Source organism: Geotrypetes seraphini, chromosome 5 (assembly GCF_902459505.1).
Source record: "Geotrypetes seraphini chromosome 5, aGeoSer1.1, whole genome shotgun sequence".
Classification (NCBI taxonomy): Eukaryota; Metazoa; Chordata; class Amphibia; order Gymnophiona; family Dermophiidae; genus Geotrypetes; species Geotrypetes seraphini.
In genome coordinates, this window is record NC_047088.1 from 212,353,841 (window position 1) to 212,364,670 (window position 10,830).

The window sequence follows — 10,830 nt, forward strand, 5'->3', positions numbered from 1 at the left end:
ATGAGAACAGGTCTGTTTAGCAGAGGCATTACAAATACTTTTCAGTCATATTCTTATCAGAGTTTGCCCTACCACTAGGCAAACCAGGGCTGATGCAACATAGCAAGTAATGCAGAGAGCATCACTGTACTACTTGTAGCTCAGCTCTTGTTAGCTTTAAGTCACACAGTATAGGAAGGAACTCCGCTCAGTGGTGGAGGGAGGGCAGAGGCGCCCCTCCCCCGCTCATTCCCTACTTCTTCCTTGATTCCCCCTTCCCTTCCCATACCTCTAGTTGTTTTCCGCTGCAAGTAACAACTTCAACATGCTCCTTGCGACACCGGTGGCTCTCCGTCTGATGTCACTTCCATGCCCAGCACCCAGAAGTGACATCAGCAGGAGAGCTGATGGCGTCATGAGGAACATGACGCTGTCGCTCGTAGCAGTGAACTAGAGGTGCAGGGGAAGGGAAGGGGGCACATGTGTGGCGAGGGGAGGAGTGGGAATAAACGGAGGGGGTGGAGAGGAGGAAGGGTGCCAAAGCCCCCACCAACATGGCACCCAGGGCAGTCCGCTCCCTCACTCCTCCCCCCTTCCTGCAGAAGTACCCTGTTTCCCCGAAAATAAGCCCTAGCATAATTTTTAAAATGCTCCTAATATATGCCCTACCCCAAAAATAAGCTGTAGTTAAGATCGATCCCCGAAGCCCCCCTGAAAGTCCCCGACTCCATCCATGACACTAGTGCTGCCTGATTTGCTGAAAAAATTGGACTCATCGATTCAGCAATCCACACTCCTGCTGCTTTAGGAGGCCTCAGAGCGGAGGTATGTCAGTCTCATTGTGGGAGGGTCAGTGAGGTTCTGCTGCACAGGGGGATGGGAGGAAGGGATAGAAAGATGCTGTACAAGGGAATGGGTGAGAGAGAGGGGAGGAAAGATGCTGCACATGGGAGGTGGGGGAGAAAGGAAAGAGGAAGAAATGGGGTTGGGGAGAGGAAAGGAGATGATTGTTGTACATGAAAAAAATAAGACATCCCCCGAAATTAAGCCCTAATGTGTTTTTTGGACCCAAAATTAATATGACACTGTCTTATTTTCGGGGAAGCATGATAGTACAGCAGTGCTTGCAGTGACAGGCCCAGTTGAGTGGAGGGAAGAGGGGAGATGAACTGCAGATAGGAGCAAGTGATGATTTCTAGATTGCAGTGAATCAAAAAAAACAAAAACAACCCCAGATGGATCTGCGTTGCTCATAGGGATATCCTGGGATTGCGAGAGATTATTACTTGAAGTAATAGCTCTCTAATACTTCTTCAAAAATTTTCAAAGAGAAAGTGGACGCATGACGTTACACCTTCCTTAAATGCCACATCATCTATAAACAGAAGGAGGCTTCCCTAGTTCCTTGGCTGACAATCCCGATGTTCTAAACTTACCGTGTCTTTAACGATTGGCGCTAAACCAGTTCTAACCAGTTTAGTGTCAAAGTATTTTAGCTACTGATGCACTTAATGGCTCTGCATGGTCTTTACCATTCTTCGTAGCATCCTCTGATAATACTATGAATATATAGTACGAGGTCATTAATATTAAAATGAGCACTCCTGGTGATGGTAAGTCAGCGAATTGATGTTGTGGAAATTCAGTATGCTGTTCCGTGGTCTGATCATTATGTTCTTTCTCTTTGTATTCCTGTCGTGAAAGAAGTGTTGAGAAGGGGGATTGTTTCCTCCTTTCTGGTTAGAGAAGAGGTTAATTTGATGCAATTAAAGTCTAAATGGCTTCCCAATATGGATACAATTGCACAACTCAAGTTTGATAAAGCAGTTGATTGCTGGTTTGATTCTCTGTCGTCAACGTTGGATGACATTACACTGTTGAAGGAGCACAGTTCTCATCATAAACAGTCTGAACCGTGGTTTTCAGAGGAAATCAGGACTTTGAAGCGGAAGCTACGTGGATTGGAGCATAGATGGTGGAAGACTCCTAACAATGTGTGTCATTTTTGGCATATCAGGACTCTTTTAAGGTATATAAGGGTGTGATTCCAAATGCTATAAAAGCATATTTTGATCAAAAGATTGGAATGGCCGTTGGGTCATCGCGTGAATTGTTTAAAGTTGTTAAGAGGCTTACTATCGGCTCAGTGCAGTGTTGCAGTGTAATGATTGCTCTTTTACTTGTCACAGTTTTTTTTACAGTTCTTCACGTCAAAAGTGCCAAAGCAATGGCCAATCAGGGACTTCCTTAGGCTATTCTCCAAGGAAGTCCCTGATTGACTCAGGCATCTCAGACCCCTCCCAAGGGAAGATCCTGAGGTGCCTCAGCCAATCAGGGCCTTAGGCTACTCCCCATGCATCACATGATGCACCAGGGCATCGAAGGAGGCCTACGGAGCAGGAGGGACTGAGCACCCCTCCTGCTCCCAACATTTAGAGGTACAGGGAGAAGGAGGGGACTGGAGCCAGGACTGGGGCATCTGTGTTAGTTTTTATTGGGGGGAGGGAAGGGAAGGAGGGAGTCGGCATCCCTCCTGCCATTTTTTGGGGTTTGGGAAGGGAGCGCTTTGTCGTGGGGGGGAGGCTTTTTTTTTCATTTTTTTTATTGGCCAGCTATTTTGTGTGTGTTATACACGCAAAATATCTGTGCCATTAAAAAAATAACACCCCCCCCCCCCGACAGTAGCCCTGACAGCAGTGACAGGAGGCTGCTTCTCCTGTCACTACTGTCAGGGCTCTTCCTGACTCAATCGCTCACTGAGTGATTGAGTTGGGAGTTTGCATGAAAATGATTTGCACCTCTGTGCAAATCATTTGCATGCAAAAAACATTGTGAATCAATCGCTGTTTTAAAATTGGCCAGGAATCGGCCAACGGTGATTGAATCGCTAACTTTAGTGAATCTGGGCCTCAGTGATTTAAAAGACCTACAAAAGCAGCTTTTGGATTTAAATGAACTACTGTTAAATGACACCATTTGTGTCTTTTCTGCCTTTGACGTGGCAACAAGACTCTTGTCCACTGATCAAGCTCCTTCCACCTGTCCTTCCATCACATGCCCAGTTACTCAAATCTTAATGTTCCTGCAACAGATTCTTCCATTGTTGCTGGCATCAAGGAGCATTTTCAACATTTAATAGACATTTTCCTGATCATCCACTACACAGTGTTGGCTCTCTTCTACCTCCATGTCTGAAAAACAATCATAAGAACATAAGAATAGCCATACTGAATCAGAACAATTGTCCATCTCGCCCAGCATCCTGTCTTCATGGTGGCCAATCCAGGTCACAAGTACCTGGCCAAAACCCATATAGTAGCAACATTCCATATTACCGATTCAGAGCACAATGGCCTCCCCCATGTCTGTCTCAATAGCAAACCAAGGACTTTTCCTCCAGGAACTCATCTAAACCTTTTTTTTTTTTTTTTTTAAACTGCTATGTTAACTGCTCTTACTACATCCTCTGGCAATGTGTTCCAGAGCTTAATTATTCTGAATGAAAAAATATTTCCTTCTATTGGTTTTAGAAGTATTTCTCTATAACTTCATCAAGTGTCCCCTAGTCTTTGTAATTTTTGGAGTAAAAAAAATAATTTACTTGTGACCATTCTATGCCACGTAGAATTTTATAGACTTCAATCATATCTCCCCCTCAGCTGTCTCCTCTCTAAGTTGAAGAGCCCTAACCTCTTTAGTCTTTCCTCATACGAGAGGAGTTCCATTCCTTTTACCATCTTGGTTGCACTTATATGAACCTTTTCTAGTTCCGCTGTTTCTTTTTTGAGATAAGGCGACCAGAATTGAATGCAATACTCAAGGTGAGGTTGTACCATGAAATGATACAGAGACTTTATAACATTCTTAGGGCTTCTTTTACTAAGGTGCACTACACGCTAACGCCTCCATAGAGCTTGCGTTAGTATTTTTTCGTTTAGTGCATGGTTTGCACATGCTAAACTAGCACACGCTAAAAACGCTTGCGCACCTTAGTAAAAAGAGCCCTTAGTCTTGTTTACTATCCCTTTTCTAATAATTCTGTTTGCTTTTTTGGGCTGCCACTGCACATTGGGTGGAAGGTTTCAGCATATTGTCTACAATGACACCCAGATATTTTTTTTGGGGGGGGCGCTGACTCTGACTCTCAAGGTGGACCCTAGCATTGGGTAACTATGATTTGGATTATTCTTCCCAATGTGCATCACTTTGCATTTGTCCACATTAAATTTCATCTGACATTTGGATGCCCAGTCTTCCAATTTCCTAAGATCTGCCTGCAAATTTTCACAGTCCGCTTGTGTTTTAACAGCATTGAACAGTTTAGTGTCATCTGCAGATTTAATCACCTCACTCATCGTTCCAATTTCCAGATCATTTATAAATAAGTTAAATAGCACTGGTCCCAGTACAGATCCCTGCAGCACTCCATTATTTACCCGTCTTCATTGAGAAAAATGGTCATTTAACCTTATCCTGTTTTCTGTCCAATAATCAATTCCTAATCCACAACTCCTAATCCACAATCCATTGCCTCCTATTCCATGAATCTTTAATTTTCTCAGGATTCTTTCATGATGAACTTTGTCAAAAGCTGTCTGAAAATCTAGATACAGTAGATCAACTTTAACGAAGATAAGCAAATTTGTGAGCAAGACCTTCCTTGACTGAACTCATTCCGACTCTGTCTCATTAAATTATGCTTGTTTATGTGTTTCACACTTTTATTTTTTTTATAATTGTTTCCACTATTTTGCCTGGCCTGAAGTCAGTCTTAACAGTCTGAAATTTTCCAGATCTCCCCTGGAACCCTTTAAAAAAAAATGGACATAACATTGGTCACCCTCCAATCTACCCAGATGATGTAAAAACACAGGCAACTGAATTTTTGGGAAGGTTCTACCAAAACCAGATCTAAACAGAATTTGTGATTTATAAGCAACAGTTATTCTGAATTGTCTCCCTTTTTATACTTTAATATAAACATTTAAATTTAAAAGTGTTTGAAGCTTGTGCATTCTCTAAGGAAGAGAACTAGTTTTTGGGAGGAGAGGCAATTGTCCCCTCCACTGTGATACCTGTGAACAGCAAGACTCTTGTGTGTGTGTGTGTGGTGATGATGGTTATGGGGGGAAGGGATACCGAGGTCAGATTAGTAGTAAGGATTCAAACCATGCACCCAACTATTCCCAATGGTAGAGATTCATTGGGATGGGGTGGATTGCCACATCTTCTCCCCCTACCCTCACACAATTACTCTTTCTTCCTCTTTTCAGGTTAGACTCCAGTATTCTCCTCTTCTCTCCTCTCAAAAACCCAATGTCCTCTCACTTCCTCTACCCCCACCACTTTAATGTTCTCCCTTTTCTTTCCTTCCAGCTGGTTGGACCCTAGCAACATGAAACTCTGGTGGTCAGCTGTCAATGTTCCACTGCTCCTTTCTTCCTCTGGACAGGCTGATGAAAATAAGGTTTTACTTTCAATGCTGACAAGTTTCAAGACCCCCAGCAGTCAACACAAACTTCTCTTCCTGCTGGTGCAAGTTTAGCATCTTGCTCCATTTGGCCAAAGAGATTGCTGTGAATATAGCATCATCTGCCTACTGGCCTAAATTGGCTGCCTTTTCATAACAATAATAAATTTATTTTTATAAACTGTGCCTAACCAGAAGTTCATAGCAGTTTACATAATAGGTACTCAGCATACAATATAATAATAACATCATACATAATAAAATTCTAAGTAACTAATACAAGCATTAAAACTAATGAATAAAAAAAACACAATAACATCACGACCTCCTAGTAACTCTAAAACTGACATTAGATCTACCCATTACCGCACTAATAATAACAAAAGAACCTCCACTGTGACCACCTATTAATTCTTTTACAAACCACCTCACCCACAACAACACGTTAAATGTTTATAAGATCTACAACTTACCTCTCTAGCTAATCATTGTAACTCTACTTTTTTAATTAACCTTTTGTAATCCGCCTTGAACCGCAAGGTAATGGCGGAATAGAAATCCCTAATGTAATGTAATGTAATATAAGCTAAAATAAGTATAGATATAAAGATTAGAAGTACATTATAACTATACTAGTGTTAAAGCCCGTTACATTAACGGGTGCTAGAAAGCAGCCCCCTTTCCCTCTCCCCCTCCAGTTCCTCCCTGACTGTCTCTCTGTGGCCCCCTTCTGTCTCCCCTCCCCCAAGCAAAGCTGTCTGCCTCCCAACACACCCCTCCCCCCAAAGCAGCCTCCTTTCCCTCCCTCTCCAGTTCCTCCCTGACTGTCTCTCCGTGGCCCCCCTTCTGTCTTCCCCCACCAAGCAAAGCTGTCTGCCTCCCAGTACACCCCTCCCCCAAAGCAGCCCCCTTTCTCCCCCTCCAGTTCCTCCCTGACTGTCTCTCCGTGGCCCCCCTTCTGTCTTCCCCCCCCCAAGCAGTAGCAGCATTTTCCCCCACCACCCCCCATTCCCTTCTCTCCCCCCGCCACTTTCCTTTGCAGAAGCAGCAGTGTTATTTCCCTTCCCCTCCAGGTCCCTGTGAAGCAGTAGCAGCATTTTCCCCCCATTCCCCATTCCCTTCTTCCCCCCCCCACTTTCCTTTGCAGAAGCAGCAGTGCTTTTTCCCTTCCCCTCCAGGTCCCTGTGAAGCAGAGCAAATCAGGGCAGTAGCAGGCCACGAAGCAGCGTGTTTACAGTGCTGCAGCCGCTGCTGGAATCAGGACATTTGTCTGGACCGCAGGAAGAGAAGAGGAGCGGCGACAAGGGACTAAGGGAGCCGAAGGGAGAGTCGGATGGGATGGGTGTGCCGGGAGAGGGGCGAAGATGATGCTGATTCTCTGCTGGCCAGAGAGAGAGAGAGGTGTGTGAGTGTGAAAACTTGAAGGAACGGCGGTGGCGGTGGTGGCGGGTGCAAGCTTACAGGAAGGGAGGGAGGGAGGGAAATACAATCGGAAAGCAAAGACTTTAAGGGAGCACTGGTGCGCGAGTGTGAAAAAATCAAGGAGCGGCGGCGGCAAACTTACAGGAAGTGAGGGAGGGAGGGAGCATTTTTTTGCTTCTTGGCTTTATCGTTCAGACGGCAAGAGCCGCCGCGGCCGACAGCCTCCATGCCACCGCGCGCATGCGCACTCCTACCTGCAGGGCCCTACAGCTCATGGAAAACAGAACACGCAGATGGAGTGCGCATGCGCGGCTAACATTTTATTATATTAGATGATAATATAAAAATCAATAATGTATATTATATTGTTTAAATAAGTGGGTTTTAAGATCTTTTATTAATTGATAATAAGTAAGAAATGGAGAAACAAGAAGATTCAAACATGAATTCATTAATCTTGCTTGGAATGCTAAGATCCTATCCATAAAATTTTTGTAACGACATGCATTTGCTGAAGGAAAATAAAACCAACCAGATCTACGACTATTTTTCTTAGAAATAAAAAAACTAAAACTAAAATGAGAAACAAGATAAGCTGGTGCTAAGCCAAATAAAACTTTAAAACAAATGCATCCAAATTGAAATAACACTCTAGCCTCAAATGGTAGCCAGTAAAGCTTTTAATACTGTATACTGATATGATCGTGTTTTTTCAGATTAAAAATCAAATGAATAGCTGTATTTTGTATGATTTTTAGTTGACTAGTAGTTATTTTATATGATCCTAGATAAATAACATTACAATAATCCAATATTGAAAGGACTGAAGACTGAACCAGGATTTTAAATGATATAGAATCAAAATATTTCCTAATAGTACGCAGTTTCCAGAGGACAATAAAACATCTCTTAACTAGAGAATCTGTATGGACCTTAAAAGATAAGGACCGATCTAAAATAACCCCTAAAATTTTCAGCATAGGAGATATCGAAGTACAGTTGTTTCAGTAATTTTAAATTTTGGGATCATTAAATATAACCCATAGGCTGCAAGGCGACATAACCTTCTCTTTCCACGTTACCTGCAGCTTAGTCCTGTGTCAGCTCTAACCATTCCCCTCTTGTTTCTCCCCACAATGCCTGCTGACAGAGGATGGGGATTAAGAAAAGATTTTAAAAATTTTACATTGGGAGAGTGTGGCACAGTGGTTAAAGCTACAGCCTCAGCACCCTGGGATTGTGGGTTCAAACCCACACTGCTCCTTGTGACCCTGGGAAAGTCACTTAATCCCCTTCATGTAAACCGTTCTGAGCTCCCCTGGGAGAATGGTATAGAAAACTAAATAAATAATACAGTTGGGCCAGAATATTGATAAAATATAAATCTAGCTCCAGTCTGAATGGGTTCTAATCTGATGAGGATATTTCATGTAGATGCTCAGTTTTGAGGGGGAATCTGCATCATGTTGGCCAATTTATTTTCACAGATTTTTGTTATGCTTTTCTCATATGCCGGGATGATGTTTTTTTTTTTGTTTTTTTTAAAGAAAGGAATTAGTTGTGAAGTTAAAGGAAGTTTAAACAACTATTTTCTAACTACATCCATTTCATAGTAGAGTAAAACTGCACTGCTTAAAAATCTTATTGGCGGCTGCTTCAGAAAAACAGTCTTTTCATGATGTTAAACTGTATCAGTGCTGGCAGCTGTGGAAGTGAGGAGTGGCCTAGTGGAAGAGCTGCTGCCTGTGTGAGATCAAATCCCAGCACTGCTCCTTGTGACCCTGGGCAAGTCACTTAATCCTCCGTTGCCCCAGGTACAAAATAAGTATCTGTATATGTGTAAACCACTTTGAATGTGTAACCACAAAAAGGCAGTACAGTATACATTTCCTTTTAAACCAATAATGTATGCTTTTACTGCAGGTTATAAAACGCTACTGCAGGGCACACTCAGGCATCCCACATTAGTTCTAGGACTTCCTATGCACTAAAAAAATAGATTTCTGGGGGCACGTCAGGGGTTGGAGTGTAGGCATGAAACATAAACCCTTTGCAAGGCTACATTTTGGATTTGTAGGTACTTGGAGGGTCTCAGAAAAAATAGTTAATGTCTTATTAAAGAAATGTCAATTTTGCATGTGGTAAAACTCTTTATAGTTTATAATTCTTTCCTTTTGGCTAAGTCTTAATAATAAAATGATCAAGAAAATGTTTTATTTTACTTTTGTGATTATGATAAACATACTGAGGGCCTCAAAATAGTACCTGGCAGGCCGCAGGTGGCCCCCGGGCCGCGAGTTTGAGACTAATGTCCTATGCTACTTGGATAGCACATCTACATCATCATGCAAACCTTTACCGCCTAAAAAATAAGTGTCAATAAGTACACACATGCTAATTGCCACACAAGTGTGTGGACATTAATGGGAATAATGGAAAATGGAGCAATTTTACCTTACCGTGGTACTAAAAGTGCTTTCACAACCACAAAGTCCCACTGATCACCACACACTAAGTGGCTTATAATCAAAACTTAAGCACATCTGAAAACCCGCCCAAGTCGGCATTTGGATGACCTAAAAGACAGGTCGTCCAAGTGCCGATAATCAAACTGATTTTCTGGACATGTCACGGGACTTTTTAGGCATCTGAATGCCACTGTGTGTCTAGAGCTAAAATGGGCGTATCTGAAGGAGTGGTGTGGGTGGGATGGGGTCCAACCTAGACGTGGTCATTCTGCAGGGATAATCGAATGTTTTGCTAGACATCCTGGATGAAACTTAAACGTTGTGAGTTAGACAACGTAAAAACAGGATGTCCGGTGCAGTACTCGGAGAGACCCCCAGGAAAGAGATTGGGAGTACTGGTAGACAAGTCAAAGAAGCTATCCGCGTAATGCACAGCAGCGGCAAAAAGGGCAAACAGAATGCTTGGAATGATTAAGAAGGGGATCTCAAACAGATCGGAGAAGGTTATCATGCTGCTGTACCAGGCCATGGTACGCCCCCACCTGGAATACTGCGTCCAGCACTGGCCGCTGTACATGAAGAAGGACATAGTACTACTCGAAAGGGTCCAGAGAAGAGCAAATAAAATAGTTAAGGGGCTGGAGGAGTTGCCGTACAGTGAGAGATTAGAGAAACTGGGCCTCTTCTCCGTTGAAAAGAGGAGACTGAGAGGGGACATGATCGAAACATTCAAGATAATGAAGGGGACTTAGTAGATAAAAACAGGTTGTTCACCCTCTCCAAGGTAGAGAGAACGAGAGGGCACTCTTAACTTTAGCGCCAGTTTTGATCGATGAAGTGGTGAGGATGTTTGAGGAGTATGGTGGATCTGGAATATCTGGATCTGAAGCAATGATATGAACATCCCTGACGCAGCGATTTGATGCGAAACGGAGGGTTCCCCGTTGGGTGTAAGGACTGCCTGGCCTGGATTTGGAGGCCATTAGCAGCTAAGTTATTTTTTTCTTGCTTTTGCTAAGGATGTTATGAGCTGGATTATACTGCCTTTTGTTACATTCACCCACTGACTTTCATCTGTATTAGGTGTGCCGTTTGATACCACCTGGCAGGCTACTTTAGTTGCCTTGTTTTCTTGGACTATTTTTCAGCATTTACACATAAACAGCTTTTGTAGGAGTGGAGTTTTTTTGGCCAGATGAAGCTGAACTGAGGCCTTTTTCTCCACTTCTTTTCTTTTTCCTTTTTCCCTTTCTCTTTGGGGAGTGTGACTGTTGTGGGTTGTAAGTAAGGCCTTGTAGTGTTGCTGGGTGTGTGTATCGTTTGTCCGTGTGGGGCTTGGTTTTGAGTGAATAAGGGATAAAGTTTGTCCCCATCTCCCTTCCTTTCCCATCCCCACTCATAGGAACTAAATCCTTCTTCCAGCAGTGATCAATTCAGGTCACAAGTACCTGGCAGAATCCCAAATAGTAGTAACATTCCATGTTGCAATTT